The sequence below is a fragment of the Lepeophtheirus salmonis genome, chromosome 2, assembly GCF_016086655.4.
Source record: "Lepeophtheirus salmonis chromosome 2, UVic_Lsal_1.4, whole genome shotgun sequence".
Classification (NCBI taxonomy): domain Eukaryota; kingdom Metazoa; phylum Arthropoda; class Copepoda; order Siphonostomatoida; family Caligidae; genus Lepeophtheirus; species Lepeophtheirus salmonis.
The window spans coordinates 27,143,663-27,160,876 of record NC_052132.2 but is presented as its reverse complement, the minus strand read 5'-3'; the positions used below and the strand labels follow the sequence as shown (position 1 = coordinate 27,160,876).

General features: G+C 28.9%; 1 protein-coding gene across 1 annotated transcript in view; it reads right to left on the bottom strand.

Annotated features, from left to right (window-relative positions):
- The window catches only part of LOC121113523 (uncharacterized), an 85,556-nt gene extending 72,608 nt beyond the window's left edge, over nt 1-12,948 (bottom strand). Inside the window, exon 1 of the mRNA XM_040707318.2 lies at nt 12,787-12,948. The gene's annotated coding sequence lies outside the window, so the exon portion shown is untranslated. The remainder of the gene's footprint in view (nt 1-12,786) is intronic.
- Between the last annotated feature and the right edge of the window lie 4,266 nt (nt 12,949-17,214).

Genomic DNA, 17,214 nt, shown 5'->3' with positions numbered 1-17,214 from the left:
GATAGGGTCAATAGACACGGATACTAACGAAGAGTTTCTTAGGGATTGCCGTATCCTTGAGGTTATGATTCATGGTTTATGTTGCAGGGATTAAGACATCAATAAATATTTGAAAAATAGATACAATAGATAATATTTCGATTGGCAATTCGGATAGTAAACCTGTAGTAGATTAAAATCTTCAGTTTGCAGCATTTAACGTCAGCAATGTCAAACTGTAGAGAGAAAAAAAACAGTAATACCTTGAGATACGAGTTCCATAACATAAAAATTTTATTAAGATACCAGCGGTCGAGAGTTAGCAATGGTACTCGAGAACAACTTCATGCTTATTTGTAATTTAGTTAATTCCTTTGGAATAAATTAATTTGATTTACGAACTCCGTTCCAGGAACGAATTTAACTCGTACGTCAGTACGTCAAGGTACTGCTGTATAGTTTTTTACTTCTGTGTATAAAGTTTTTTGTCAGCTGATACCTTTGTTTAACCATTCGTAACTCTTGTCGGCTTTATATATTTATTTCTCTATGGATGGGACGACAAGTGGTTAAAATAATTCAATTATAGGTATATGTATTATAAACAAATTATAACAAGCGATGACATTGAAATATTGAACAAAGGAAAAACAATTATTCAATGAGAGCATCGAAAAAGTATATTATTTAGAAAATAATGAAATCATAATAGCTCAATAGGAAGAGTAAATTAGACCGATTAAAACATTTTAAAGTCAGGTAGTTTTAAGATCACCCTTGAAAAAGAAAAAAAGAAAAATCCCCAAAAATATTTTGATTGGTATCAAATTTAATCAAAATGCATCTGCGTTAGAAAAACGAACAATATATTTATACGTATTAGTTTCTTTCATTGACCTTAGATGTGATTTCTTCTTCAAGGTCTGTTTGGACATATATTTATATGTAAAATATGCATATTACATGAGGCGAATTATAGACACTCTTCACGAAAAAGAAGCGCCTATAATAATTCATCTTCATTGTGTAAGGACTTTCTTGATTTATGTTGCACTTTACGTAATTTGAGTATAAAATGATTATTGGAAACTATGAATAAAGGCATATTGATTACGTAAGAAGCTAATGAGTGAAGATATAATAGTTTCTCTTTAGCATAGGTGTAGGAGACGAGGGCAGTTGTAATTAGCAGGGTCGCTCTGGACTCGGGACCACCCGTTGAATATATTTATTAAAAATTTAATTATTCTACTAAATTTTAAAAAGAAACTGATATATACTAAATGAATAAAAAAAGTGATATATACTAAATTTGATAAGGAAAGTGATTGTACACTGTACATAGGTGTGATTGATGTGCTTGTCTGTGATGTATTTGATCTGTAAGAATCAAACTTTTTAACCCCTCTGTATATGTTATGTATATGTGCAATTTACATGGTAGGTACTTCCTTTTTCGATTAGGCTAACTCCTTCAAATTCATCGTCATTCTTTTTTTCTTTTCTTTGATGCATTATGATCCTTGATATCATCTACAAGAACTGCTTAAAGTATTCTTGCGAAGAAATAACTACTGTTTCATAATTCTTCAAACAGAGTTTTAATTAATTATGAATATTTTATAATGTAAGTTCTAAAACGTTTACTCAACATGATTTGATGTTATTACAATGGAAGAAGAATGGGAAAAGAGACACAACATTCAAGAGAGTCTGAGTGACGTAAATAAACAAACAACGCTCATACCCAATGATGCTAATGGGTGCATTTTGGGACTATTAAAATAAGAAGCTGAAAATTAAAATGGTAACCATGAGAATTTAAAGAATGTTTTGCAGGAGAGCAGCTTAACTATTATGGCGTTTCCTTAGATCATCTATAATGGGATTTTATGGAGAACTAGAAATAAACAAGGACATACGGAAAAATTACTCCGATATCGATCCTCAATTCTACTCTGAGTCCAACAAGTCCCTTATAACTACGCAACAAATCCTCGGAGTTACGAGCCTTTTATGAGCACACAAGCATGTTCAATCCAGTTTCATATATGTATATCGATGATAGGTTGTATGTAGTGGAGGAAGTGCACTCCTCAGGAATTAAGTAATACTGAAAACACCTTAGGAAAAGAAAATTAGTTCTTCCGTTTGCCAACTCCAAAAAAACAGTTGAGCTTAAAAAATGCACATGAATTTTATCCCTACTCTTAATATACTCAAAGCTACAAACTAGGATCCTTAATATGGGACTGAAAATTGGTCTTGTCCCACGTTTTGTCCCATTTATTGGTCCCTAAAAACGTATCAATTTTTGGGGACACTCTACACGCCCTCTTTTTCACTAATATTGTGTTAAAGTATCTGATTTTACCATTTGAATTAGTCTTGTAAAACTTAAGTAACAATAATGCATTTGAATATTTTGTCATTATTCTGAACTTAGGCCTAGTTAAAGTCTAAATTATACTTATTAAAATTATAGAATATTGATTTATGATGAAGTCGTTAATTAATAATTTTTCTATAAGACGACTTTTTGCATCCGATTCAGACGTAACAAAAAAATTTACGGGACGGGACAGGAGATTGATGAATCTTGTATAGTTCTCTTTTTCGATACACTTGGGAAGATCATCACCACATAGCATTTTTACTAAGGTCAAAAATTGCATTATAATTGAAGGAAACACCATTTCGGGGGTCAAAGTTGATATTTCTACAAGATATATAAACAAATTTTTAATATATCTTGAAAAAGTTCATCAAAGGGATTTAAAATAAACACTTAACACCTGCATTAAGTATACTACCTATTTGATCCCAATAAACATAAAAGTAAAACGTATTCAAAATCCTACTAAAATGGCTAGATTTGTACAACCAATTTTGTGTTGGATCGATTAGACACAACAAGAGTAGGATATTGTACTAAATATATGATCCTTGCAAATATAATACAGTCGAACCTGGTCTAAGGGTCACCTGCTCTAAGTGTTTTCAAATTTAAAATAGTTATAAAATAAGAAACCTTGCTTAAGAGGTGACCTGGACTAAATGATCGCTTTTTCAGTTTCCCTTGCTAATACTGGTTTGACTTTAGTTAATTTATTTGTATAAGGATGTAATAACATATTTTAAATAGATATTAGACTATAAAACGCAATAAAGCTAAAGGGTTTTATTCGTATAAAATTGTTTATTTATAATTTCAAGATGGCCAACATACACAATAATGACGTCACATAAAAACGAAAATTGATTCTAATTTCAAAAAGAAAACAAAAAAGAATATAACGTCTCTAATTCAATTACAACTAATTCATTATAAGTTCATACATAGAATTCATTTCGAGTCCTTGAAAAGCAAAGTGTATGTAAAAGATTTCATTTCTTGATTTCCTATTGTTCAATACGCAGAAACTATCTGTTCTTCTTACTTACTTAGTATACATACATTTATCATCATGAAGATCAAAAGGGCTGATATCACATTATTATTGTTATTAGAAAAGAGATAGAAAATCCCGGAAGTGATGGAGCCTCACTCGTAAAATTAAAATATATGCTCACACAGACTAAAAGAGGGACATTCCTATTTAAATAATACTAATAAAAATATGACTTACACGTCATTTTATCGTAATTAATTATACTAATGTGTTCATCGCTTTTATTAAATGGATTCATTAAAACATTTTTTTTTCTTTGTACAGAAATAGAATGTTGGAAGTCGTCGTATTCATAATGATAAACGTATATCCTTGGTAACAATGACAAACCTATTAATTTAAAGTGAATATTTTCTAATGATTATAAATTACTCATTCCTTTTAAGACAGTTGTACCATTGTTATGTATGAGTAAGTTCTATTATCATGGATTGAGAAATCAGACAATGTTGCTTAAATATATTCTTTTGTTAAAAATTACAAATTAGTGTTGTCACAATTCCAGTACAAAAATTGGTATCGGTAAGCACAAGGCTGTTAGTTTTTATAAATGACAAATTTGACAAATAAGATCTTTAAAAAATTACAAATGACAAAAAAAAAATTTTGGAAAGGCAAAAATTTGAAAATAAAACTTTTTGAAAAATGTTATAATTTTTTTTTCTTTTAAGAAGCAAGGTTTGACAGTATCACCTATTTTTTTCCAATTATAATCTTTGTCAAAAGAATATATCTCACCGTATAATCTTTATTATTTAAGTCCAAATTTAAAGAGATAACTTTTTTTGATCAATTTATCGAAAACAAAATTTTAAAACATACCAAAATTTCAAAATTGTGACAACCAAAAAACAATAATTAAATGTTTTCATTCCGAGAAATTTGACAACACGCTTAAATCAGAAGGAGGAATACCCCTACCCCCACAACACCACCCCCGTAGTCACAGACCTGGACATGTGATACTTTTTCAAAGATACCCACATAACCCAAATGTTGTTAACAACAATTCACCTGCACTTACAAGAGTCCCTCAGAGTTTTCTGGGAAGGGGATTGTAAATTTACGAGAAAGGGAACTGCGGACATTTGGGTTATCTTATGTGCCACAGCATACTTATCATTGAGTAATTTTCATCAAAAAGTACCCCATTAATATATCAACCATCTACAGCATATTCAATTATTGTATCATTCTTGCATATTCTTCGTCTAAAATTATCCATATCAGTTTTTGGTTGCAACATGTTACAGATACATAAAATCGGAAATCGAAAAAGAAATAGGAAAATGACAGCTGACAAGAAAATATATATGTAGAGTAATGCTGTGATATGGGATATATTAAATTAATTTTGCTTTAATTGTCTTAGACTGGCATTTATATAATATATATTTCATAACAAATTCCCTTACTTTAATCGTAGATTTTGTTCAAAGTATTCCTGAAGAATTCTCAGGATTTTTAGTTTATCTGAATCCCAACAGACTCAAACACTATTTTAGGATCCAATAATGTAACATTTATATAAAAATACATAATTTATGAATCAATTGATTTTGTGGCTAATTACCAGTGATGCTTATCGCTTGCATTTTTTAGCTGCTCACCTGTTTTTGGGAGTCGGAAACCAGAAGATTTATTACTTGATATCTGAGAGTGAACTTCATTTTCTACTGCATACAATATATCATTGTTATTCCAAGTGTTCCATTAAAATATGAACAATTTAAACTTCAACAAGAAATAATTTATACAATAGAATTTCAACAAAATTAATACTATAAATAAATGTGTGTTTGAGCTTTCTTAATCATTAATGTAGCCACCCTCAGGTGACAGTTCAAGAGAACAATTTATCTTAGTTTCATTTCAATAATCTACAGATTAAATTAGATGTAAGAGGAATCAATAATAAAATAAGGATTACAAAATGATTCGACCAGTTTTTCTAATACGACATCGTAGACAATTTATACTAATTATTGAACAACGTTTACAAAAAACATATAGACACAACAACCGGAAGTAGATTTTCGCATGGATAATTTTACAGAAATATGCTAGGTGGGATTTCTAATTAAGTGCATACGTATATAGACATGAGGTTGATTACTTTTGACTTGATTTGAGTCAAATATAAATAGGGTGGCCTTTAAAAATAAATGTTTTATTTTTAATTGTCTCACCCTTTTATTTAGTTCATTTCACAACAAAACTTCTCTAGCCAAAATATTTTTGACGTTAATTAATATTAAATGGTGTCCCAGACTTCTTAATGCTTTGGCCTACATTTAAAAATTTGCCAGGAAAAATTTCGATATTTTCAATTTTTCCTAATAACATAATGTTACAACATCAACTTTGACTGTAAATATAAATACATTTTATCCCAATACCATTACTACTTTTAGTTCTTGTAGCTTCAATATCAAACCTTTTTTAACATCTATTAGATTATTCAATATTGTTTGTATTTAAAACGAATTTTGTTATTTGTAACGAAAGTCCATTATATAGTCAAAAAGAGTCGTATTTCAAGTATTGGCATGTTAAAAGTTAATAATTACTCAGAAACAATATTGCAAAAATGTATAATTGAAAAAAATCCGTATAATTTTGCAACTCAAAGTTGTTATTTTTAATCAAGAAACTTTATTATATCTTTGATGTTATTTTCTTGTACGAATTGTCCATATGATAATAGAGAAAAGTTTACCTTCAAAATAGGATTTATTAACATAATATACCAATCATTTATATAAACATTCCCATTAAAGTTTTTGATTAGTAATTGTGATAATATCTATACTGACCTTGAAATCGATTTAAATAGTTATAATAGGCTGAATTAACAATGAATATTATTTATTTGAAATCAGGGTCAAGGTTTGTTTACATTTATTGTTCACTCAAAAGTCATATTTCAATACATTTTTCCAAAGGTTGCGATATTTTGTTAAAAAAAGAGGACAGTATTGGTTTTATGGGAAAAGGGTTAATAGTTTAATTTGAGACAAAGTTAAGAATTAAATATAAATAAGTTTTTATTATTACAAAAAAAATGATTTTGGTTTTTCTATCTTTATTTTTTAAATCGATTGAAAAAAATACTTAAGGTATAAAAACTAAAAATTTCATGAGTTTATAATACATTAACCGGACACTCCGGGTAGGGTGTAAAAAGAAGTCTTCTCCCATACAAAAGAAATGTTAGTCACTGTATAATATTAATAATTATACATATTTCCATACTGCACACATTATATTTATTTACATTTGGTTCAAAGGTTTATGACGCACTGTTCTAAATCCTTTCAACGTCTTTATCCGTCCATATTTTATATGACACTTTTTCCCACTCAAAAGGAGTTTTAAGTGAACTTTTCAAAATAAGGAATTACTTAATTAATAATTTTACTTTCTTGAATAAGTATTTTATCAAAGATTTTCAAGAATAATTTTAATATTTATTTATTTGTTTTGAAGTTCTGCTTACAATAAAATGTTATTTACATCCTATCGAATTATGTTATTAAGTATCAACATATTTCTTTTTCATTGCTTTATTTGTGCTTTAATCCAACAGTCGACACCCTTTATATTTTCATTGACGAGTAAGTCTATAAAATGTACATGTAATTTTTAAGATGGAAAAACCATACATTATAAATTAGTATCTACTATCTTAAGAAAAGGTCAATTGAATAAAAGTCCTTTCAATATTTTATTTATGTAAAATGACGTTTTTTAATTGTTTATTAGCACATGTGCTTCTCAAACTTTTTATATACTCCAATGAGCGTTTATCAGATTAACAAACCCATGGAGGACACTATAGAATAAATTACATACCATTATGCCGTGTATTTGGCAACCTAAACAATGTGTTTTTTTTTATTAATTTCTCCAGCTGTAATAATTCTTTTATGATTCTTGTGGAGAGAAAGTCTAAGCATTGAGTAGCTGTGTGTGAGTGTGCTCATAGAAAACGGAGACTCACACTAATAATTATTTGTGGATTTTATTAATAATGCAAGTGTATATTATTAAAGCAGCATTCTTCTGTTCGTGGACACCTAATAATGCCAAGCAATGCCATGTATCATTGATTGTTTATAAAATGTTAAAAAATGATCCAAGTGTGGACACTTTTTATATGTATGTTCTCGAATACTTTGTAAATAGTAATTTTATTATAAACAAAACGACACCAATAATAATAGATTTTCAAAAATCTAATATATAATCTATATAATTATTTTGTATTCATCACAAATAAACATAAATTCTCCCTTTCTTTTTTGCAGGGGGGGTGCAACTTAGGTAATAGTTAAAACTTATTTAATAGTTAAATTTAAGGTATATTTAGCATATTAAAGGAATTATTTATTTTTGTTTTTTCTGAATAATTCATCAAAATGTAAGACATTTTGATTTCCAAAAAAGAAGGCATGTGATGCAATCAATGTTGGCTCTAGGGGGAGGGTTTAATATTTTGAAATTAGTAAAATTTTATACTTTAATTTTGTTCTTTCTTTATTTTTAAATTAACTTTTATTTTACGTCGATTTAAAAGTCTACTAAACCCATGTAAACCAGAGATTTAATGAATTTATAAAAAGTTATCATACGCTAATAAAAGAGCATATCCAGGCAAAATACATGTTATATTGGTATGTGCAGGAAAGAAAGTAATCTCAGAAATATGTTTTTAAATGTCTTTTTTTTTAATGCATATTTGTGAGTGAGATGATTTTTTTAAGTCCGTATATATTTTTTATGTTTATATGTGGTAGAGAGTTATTAAAAGGCAATTGTATCCAGTGGCGTCGCGAGCTCACTCCTTTCTTTTGGGGCGGGGGAGGGGGGGACGAGCCCCCTAAAAGTTTCTAAAGTCACATCCCCAAATTTTTATCATAACTTATATATATTTATAAGTCTGTTTTGGGTGTTATCAGAAGTGGAATCCAAGATGGTTGAACAGATCAAACCGAAATTTAGCAAGTAGACGTATAAAATGACCAATCATGATCTTATTATATATTTCAGTGCCTCCTTCATTAAAATCCTCTTTTTACGGAAATAAAACCTCATTTTTCTTCTTTCTTTCTATATCTCTCTCTTTCTAAATCCCCGCCTCTTTCCCTTTTCTTCTACCTTCATTCTTTGTTTCTACTCCCTTCTATTCAGTACTGCAAGGGAGGCACACTCTGCTAATATATATATATATATAATATTTATTTAACGGTGTTGATAATTTTCGGGACTAAGCCCTCCCAATAGGATAAACGCTAGCAACGTCCCTACTTTTATCAAAAAAAAAGTTATATTGATGATTTTTAAATACGAAAAAAAGTTGATTTTATCTTAATTTTGCTCATATTTGTATTTACCTGTAACTATTTATATTTTCTATCTCAAATCCTTTAAGTCTTTGTTCAAGACATGAAGGCCACCCATTCCACACTTTTCTTGTTTAAGGGGCTATTTAGTTTGTAGTTTGAATTTAATGAGGGTCCTATTTTCAGGCAAATAATGTTCTTTTAATTATTAATATATTAATTAAACCTCCACTTCCTTGTCCTTCGAAGAAAACACGTAAGTAAGTCATCATTCACTACTTAAATAATAACATTCAAAGAATGTAATCTATATACAACTAAAACAAAGAATTATTACATGTTACGTATAAAAAATTTCGAGGAACCTGTAATTACACTGCTCTAAAAAGAATCCTTGTGAACTAATACTTAATCTTCATGTATATTTATTTATTTATAAATATAATATAATTTAAGCATTTTTAGAGAACATTTACAAACGTGCTCTAAAATACAAACTTTACAAACTTGCTTAAAAAGCGACGTGTTTTTTTAATTGTACTAGCGGTAGTATCCAGGATTGCTCAGAGTTATGAGTAACACCCTAACAAATCCTCGCCGTTACCCTCCGTATCTTATGTGCACACTCACACGTAGATACTCACTCAAAAACTTAGACATTCCCTCCTAAGGAATAAAGAAATAATAATAATAGACTAGCAGAAACACGCCATCTTAAAGATAGCCAATGAAAATTAAAAATATTTTATTTTTATTTAGCTTATGTATGGTAAAATTCTAGACGAAATCGATCTACCATAAACTATAAATTTATAATAGGCAAATTTCTATTATAAAACCTCGTTTTATGCAAAAAAATATTGTTCTTGTCCATTTGATGTAAATATAATCAAACCTGCAACCCCTTTTGACACTCTTGAAAATGCAACATTTGGTAAATGGAGAGCAATTTTTTCAAATATTGAACCCTCTGATTTATTTATTGTCATTGTCATTGCTAACTGGCCATGTTCTTTCTTCAACCAGAATGAAAATAGAAAGTACATACTGAAATTAACTCATCCTCTCATTAATTCCCTTTTTTAGTTAATATTTAATATACGTGTTCATAGTACAATAATTCGTTTATTGGATTTTTTTAATATTTTTGTACATTTTCGAATCGATAGCTCATAACTTTAAAAAAACTAATAGGCACGGGGAATCGATCTGGTTGTATGAAAACAAATCAACTTATTAGCAACAAATCAAATTTACTATCCAGAACACCGGAATTTGGTCTGATCAGAATAAACATAGCCTTACTTCCGCGACTCAAAATTTTGAGGAACTAAAGTCAATATCTGTCTCTGTTTTTGATATCAACAGTTGATACTGTAATTGTCTTTCTTTTCCCCCTTATCAGTGTCAATTAGTTGAATTCGTATACTTATCAGATGGTCAGATGGAGTTGCACTGATTAGCTGTTGGTAGACGTTTTTGTAGTACAGTTAATGCATTTGACTTTACTTCATGAACATATCATGTGTATATTTTTTATCTGGGACAGGGATTCGAAAATATGCATATTGTTTTAATGAAATTAACTTCTTCCAACCGTGTTGTCAACTAGTAATTAGAATTAGGTATTGTAAAGCTGTGAACAATTCCCAACAATTACACTACCAACTGATTTTGGGTTGTATTTTTCCGAATGTCTTTTTCTTAAGCAACAGTAACAAGAAATAATAAAGTAAGGCAAATGTTTATTCATCAAATCCACAAAGTTTCGTTTTCAGTTGAAAAATACTTAATATTAAAATAAGCGTATTATAATTTTTTTGAAAATTCAGGATTATTTTTCAATGAGATAGAAAATTGATTATACATACCTTTTTTAAAACATCATTTTATGTAAAACTTCAGTCAGCATGATGTCAAAAATATTGTATGTTCTTCTTATGAAAACCTTATGAACCTTATGAAAATTTAGCTAATTTATCAAAATAATATTGAAAATCATCATTAACATTAGAGGAGTCTATTTAGTGGTCAATTTGAAGTAAAGGAACCTCTTAATTAATAAAAATGAACCACAAGAGAAAATATGTGGCCCGTCAATAAAAAAGCAAGTTCAAATGATTTTTTCAAAATTAAGTAATGATTACATTTGTATTCTTTGACAAATTTATCAACAAATAATTATGATCAACCTTTTGGGTGTGCCGTAATTTTCTATCTTAATATTTTGAGTAGACAAAGTAGGCAAAATAGATCGTCACAAATAACACTAAAAGAATGATAAATTGACGTATTTTATTTGAAAGGCCAATTTGAGACCAATATAAGCCTTTAAAATAAAATAAAGTTTTTAAACTATAGCTAAAATTCTTGGAAATACAATCAAATTGACTCAACTAAGTCTATGATATGTTGGCCTCATTTTGTATATATATATATAAAGTATCGGATGGGTCCATTGAAATCTAAACACTTACTAATTCAACAATTAAGGAAAGTTGAGTAATTGAAATTAATTCATATTCCGATATATTAAAGCATAAATAATTAGTTACAAAAAAAAAAAAACACATAAGCTCTTTAGCTTACGTATAAGTCGAGAAAATGACACTTGAACGTGATCGACGAATTTTCTTTGGCGCACTTCTTGACTCTGGACGTCTCCAGGACCACCGTTCACGCCATCAGCAAGTCCGAAAAAAGGGAAAGAAAAGGGCTCTGCCAAACTAAATACATATGAGTTAAAGAAAACACCCCAAGCTAATACTCACAAGTTCGTGAGGGTTTATGCAAGAAATCTCGGAGTTTCACATAGACTGCCTAGAGAACTACCAAAAAAGTGGGTGGAAAGAGCCTTGTGAGGATTGAGTAGCCACTTTAGAGACCAGCAATGAAAAAAACCATCTTCTCCGTTGCAAGACTCTAAATTGAATGAGTCTTTTGAGTTCGTTTGAACTATTTTTTGACACTTTTGGCACTTCTATAGACCGTCATCCAAACACTGAGCCCCTCAAAGTTTCGTTGAGCGAACCCTGGAACACCATGACAGAAGAATACATCGTCATCAGGTTCTAGACCTTCTCCTGCCACGTGAAAACCATCATCGCCGCTAAGGGCGGTTACATTAAAGATTAAAAGAGCTCAGAGACACATCTATTTATGGAATTAATTTTGTTGAAATTCTACAGTTAATTAATTAATTTATCGTATTAAAAGTCTAAAATTTAAATTGATAAGATGTTAATGGACAACTCGTTATGTAAAATAATAAATGAGATTTTTTATTTTTCTTAATTTTTGTTCAAGATTGTTTTTATCCTGACACTCTACATATTATATAATCCTTTAGCTCTAAATGATAAGAATTGTTATTAATTTCAAGGAATGTATTTTTACTGTTCAAAGAAATGCTATTTCGGGTTTTGCGTAAATATCTTTATTATGATTAACTTCCTTTTTAAAAACCTAATTGTTATATAATTTTCTGAGAAATTGAACAAAATGATATATTCCAATTTTTAATTATAACTATTTTTATAACGTAGTGGATAGATTTAAATGATGGATTCACAAGGGGGTGAAAATATTAAATATTTTAGTATTGAAAGTATTACCAATTATTTTCTTGATATCGATGCTGATACTTTTTATTACATATCAGTACAGTAAAATATTCAACATATATATCGACATTCGTCTCTACATTGAAATGAATGATCTATGACTTATATTATAATTAGTTATCCAAACAAACTTATTTTCTATTTTCAAATTAATGATATTTAAGTCAAATTTAAATTAAATTAGTTTTAAAGATTATTATCCAATATTTGAATGTTTTTGTATGCAAGAGATGCCCTTTAAAATATTATTAATATATACTAAATAATTAATCATTGTTTGTTTCTTAATTATATCTAAAAATATTGAGCAATAAATGCATATTTAATACGTATTATTTAAATATATGCCAGAGGACTCATGAATGAGTGAATAAAAAGATTACCTACCTTTATTCAAAACCGAAAAACCCCAAGAATGTTATTTAGGTATGAATGTTTTTTGTTGTTTTTTTTTACAAAAAAGATATACAGAATATTGATTGTATAAATAATGCACTTTTTTTTTATCTTCACTAAGAATCACGATTCACCAAGTGTAGAAAAAGCACTAAAATCCCTCTTCGACTTTTCTTTAATATAATTTTAAACGAGGGTTAAAAATGAAGACGATTCTACTCTTTAATCACACAAATATAATATGTTGTTTTTATACATTTTTCCAAATATTACATTTGTTAAAAGCCCCGTCAATACTGACGCACATCCATTCGGCGTGTACGCTTTTTTGACGCATTATTAAGTAGACGCATCTATTAAGATATGTATAATGTCTTTATATTATAATCTGTTCCAGGTGGTTATTTATTTTAATACTTCATAATTACGGATATAACCAAATACCATTTATATGCACCTGAAGAATGTTATCAAATTGCCTATATTGTATGTTTGATCAATATGATAGGTAAGATTTTTTATAAGAAGTGGCCTAGGTACTTTTGCATTAAATTATTCTCCCTTAAACCCATTTTCCCTCAAGAATATTTCGCCTTAAAATATAAATAAATGAGGTTTACGCGTAGGGATTTTTTATTTTTATTTAAAATTCTTCTCTTTGAACTTTGATAATCAAGATAAAACGCATTAAATGCTTGTTTTTTGTTGGAATATTGATGGAGTTATGTACCAAAATTTCAATGTATACATACTATCGAAATTCAATATTTTGAGTTCGAACCAGAGAAAAAAAAGATAGAACTAGTGTAATAAACAAAATAAAGTTGAAAAGACAGTTCGAACCGAAGAAGTGCTAATCCCTTCTCCGTTATTAATTATCATTAGACTTGATAGCTTATTCATGTTAGAAAATACTCATGGATAAACGAACAATCATTATGTGAAGCAAGAGTCTAATTCCACCATTTTCCAACAGAAAACAACCTGTTCCAAGTGTTTTAAAGTAATAAAAATAATACATATTTTGATTTTAAAATCCAAAAGGAACATCAATTTTAACCAGAAATGAAAAATCCCAACGTATAAACCTCATTTAATAATGTTTTAAAGAAAAGTATTAGTGTGGGAAAATGGCTTTAAGTCGAAATTTCATAAGACAGCATGGATTTAGGCAAAATAGTTTAATACAAAAGTACCAGGGCCCCCAGGAAGGACAGCCAATATAGTATTTGGTTTCTGTCCGGAAAAATATTTTTTTTTAAATATAAATTTGTTTTAAAAAAGAAGAGACTTATTTCGAGCGGTCTGAGACTTTTAAAGTTTTAACTTATCCGATCCGCATCACTTTTTTTAAATATAAATTTGAGAAAGGAAAATGATGGTTGAAAAAAGAAGAGACACAAATGAAAATGATAGTTGAAAAAAGAAGAGACACAAATATTTTATTAGGCAAAATCTCGAAGAGGCGAAAACGTATGAAGCAAAAATACCTAACCCATGCAATTACCTATATTCAACCATTTATTATTTTATTTTGAATAAAAATCATCAAGGAAGTGAATTATTCATGGTTCCGTTGCGTTAATGTAATTGTACATTAATATATTTATGCAATGGAGTTCCAATAATAAAGTAATTAAACCATTCGTTTCATTATTTTTCGATTAATGAACCCTTAGAGATAAATTAAGTATTAATTACGCTATCCTTGATCTATCAAGGAAGCAGCCACCTGATCATCCGGTTTTGAATGAATATTAAGAAGTCTTTTTTTTTTCGATACAAAAGAATACAGATGATATATTTCTATTCTAAATCTAATGTTGTAATTTGTCCATAAAATCCTTGCTCATTGTATCTCTCAACTTTTCCTACAAAAAGAGAAAATAAAGTGATATTATTTAATTACTAGGAAATGGTTTACATCTTAATTAGAGCACATTTGTCTTCAATCAATTTACGTTTAGTAGCATAAACTAGAGTATTGTGTAGTGAAGTAACACTATAATAAAAAGATAGGCATAAAATTAGGGAAAATAACTGCTCCACAGTTAAAAGTAGTGATGTAAATCTTGTGTATTTTTTAGCAAGTCCGTTTTTTTTCAAATTAGTAATCTGAAAAATGAATTTTCATAAGAATTGACATAATTATTGAACTTCGAAATAGTGAATTTCCTTTCTTAATACATTTAATTATATTCAAAATCGGATACTTGAACATTTGTAATTGCTCATAAGAGACAGAGAGTAAAATTGAGGATTTGTTGCAAAGTTATGAGGGTAAGTCCTTGTTGGACTAAGAGAAGAATTGAGGATCAATATTGGAGTAATTTTTCCTCTCCTCAAAAACATTCTGAAAATTGTCATTGATACCATTTTAATTTTCAGGTTTTTTAACATGACATTATACAATATGCATAAATAATTAAAACTCAGAGTCTTCGCAAAAAATACCTTAGGGAGTTTTTACACTTTTATATAGAAATTAGTATATTGTAGATGATTAATGTAAATTTTTTTTTTTTTTTTTTACATTTCCAAAATACAGACAACTGTCATCACCAGTTATAAGGGCAAGTTTTAAATACATGTAGATAAAAACTGGAATATAAGAATGGTCGAAAGGAAAATCTCAGGAAATAGTAATTATGCCTGAATTCTTAATTTTTAATCCATTTTAATCTTGTTTTTTCCCTATTTATCATTTTGTATCACTAATATAACCTAGTTTATTAATATTATTCCACAGCAGACTCGATTTGGGTATCCTGTACAAGTTTGCCCGCGCGTCATACTTTCTCTTTCTATCTCGAAATTGGTGAAAGCGACAGAAAATAGTTGAAATTCAATTCTTGCAACCTTTTTATAATAAAGAAATAACTTTTTTACGTCAAGTGTAAGGACGGACAGTGAAGATAACAATATATTGACTCAGGAAGAGGAGACGGATCTGGACTTTTTCGAGTTATTCCGTTAAATAGCACTTCGAAGGGTCACACAAGTCGATTCAAGGTCTCATTGTAAAAGCAAAAATTATTCAATTTTTTGTAGGAGGGTGAGCTACAGCCCTCCCACACTACCCCCTGCATTTGTGATGTGTGGCATGGAGAGTATTTTGAGTCCATACCCAATTCCAAATCCCATAGAAGTTGTTGAGAACAGGAGTAACATGGTGGGTCATCCTAGAGTGTTTTTAAAAATATATATTTTATTAAGTAAGTAGATTCGGATCAAAACATGAATTTAAAATAAATACATGGTTGATTCAATCAAAATACATTGTTTTTTGAACGGATAGAAAGTAAACAATTAAATATTTTCAATGTTTGTGAGCGAAAATAGTTTGCTTTATTGCTAGCCATTTTCCCAATGTCATTCAACAGTTTTCTAACAAGTATAATTGACAGTTAGACCCCACATCATAGCTGATTAAGGATACTTTGACCTTAACATATATCTAACACGTGGGACTACATCCTCCTGAATACTAACGATGTACCTGGTGCCCTCCCAAAATTGCCCACGCCGTCTACAATAAATATTTTAAATAAAAAATGAATTATCTGCGCATTTAATTTGTTTCACTAGGTCAGACATATTAAAATAAATTTGACGTTTATTGACATAGAAAAACAATTAAAGCAAATTATTATATTCAACAAAAAAATTCCAAGGTTTATTGTTAATAAATGAAAGAATACAGAAGTTTGAGTTGTTTCAAAAAGTGAGGGCGCGATATTGAGATTTACTGTATCTGCATTGTACGCATATATCTCATAAATAAGACATTCATTAAACATAATTAATCATCTATAATGCTATTTAATTATAGCGTTATTAATTTTATGCATTAATTATAATGATCAAAACATTGCAGCAAATATTTAGTTTTTAAATCAAAATGGACTCACAATTAAAGTCCTTGTTTTCAATTATTTTTTAAAAAATGTTATGAAATCCAATCAGAAAAAAAGTATTTCCGTATTTTTCTTTTATCCATTTTTTTAAATAAAAATGTTAGTACTATTCGGTAGGCCGATACAGTAGTGGTAACAAGGCACTGACGCATTTAAAACGCCATTATAATACCAATATTTGCAGTGGCATTACGATATAAAAGTGTTGAACAAACAAAACAGAACTTGTCTCCCAATTCATGACCAACACCCACATCCAAAATTAAATAAAGATTGAAAATGGTATTTAAAAAAGTTATATAATTAAATTTCTGTACAAGTCCCCAAACCAAGTAAACATCTCGAGAACGCCCCTGAAAGTTTGTCTGAATTACTCTTGACAACATTTATTATTTATTTATTTCTACTAGCGGCGATAATCAAAGCATATAAAGGTCGACATATATTTAGCGTATATAAAATATAAAAAATTATCATATATAGTAAAAGTGATGCATTTAAG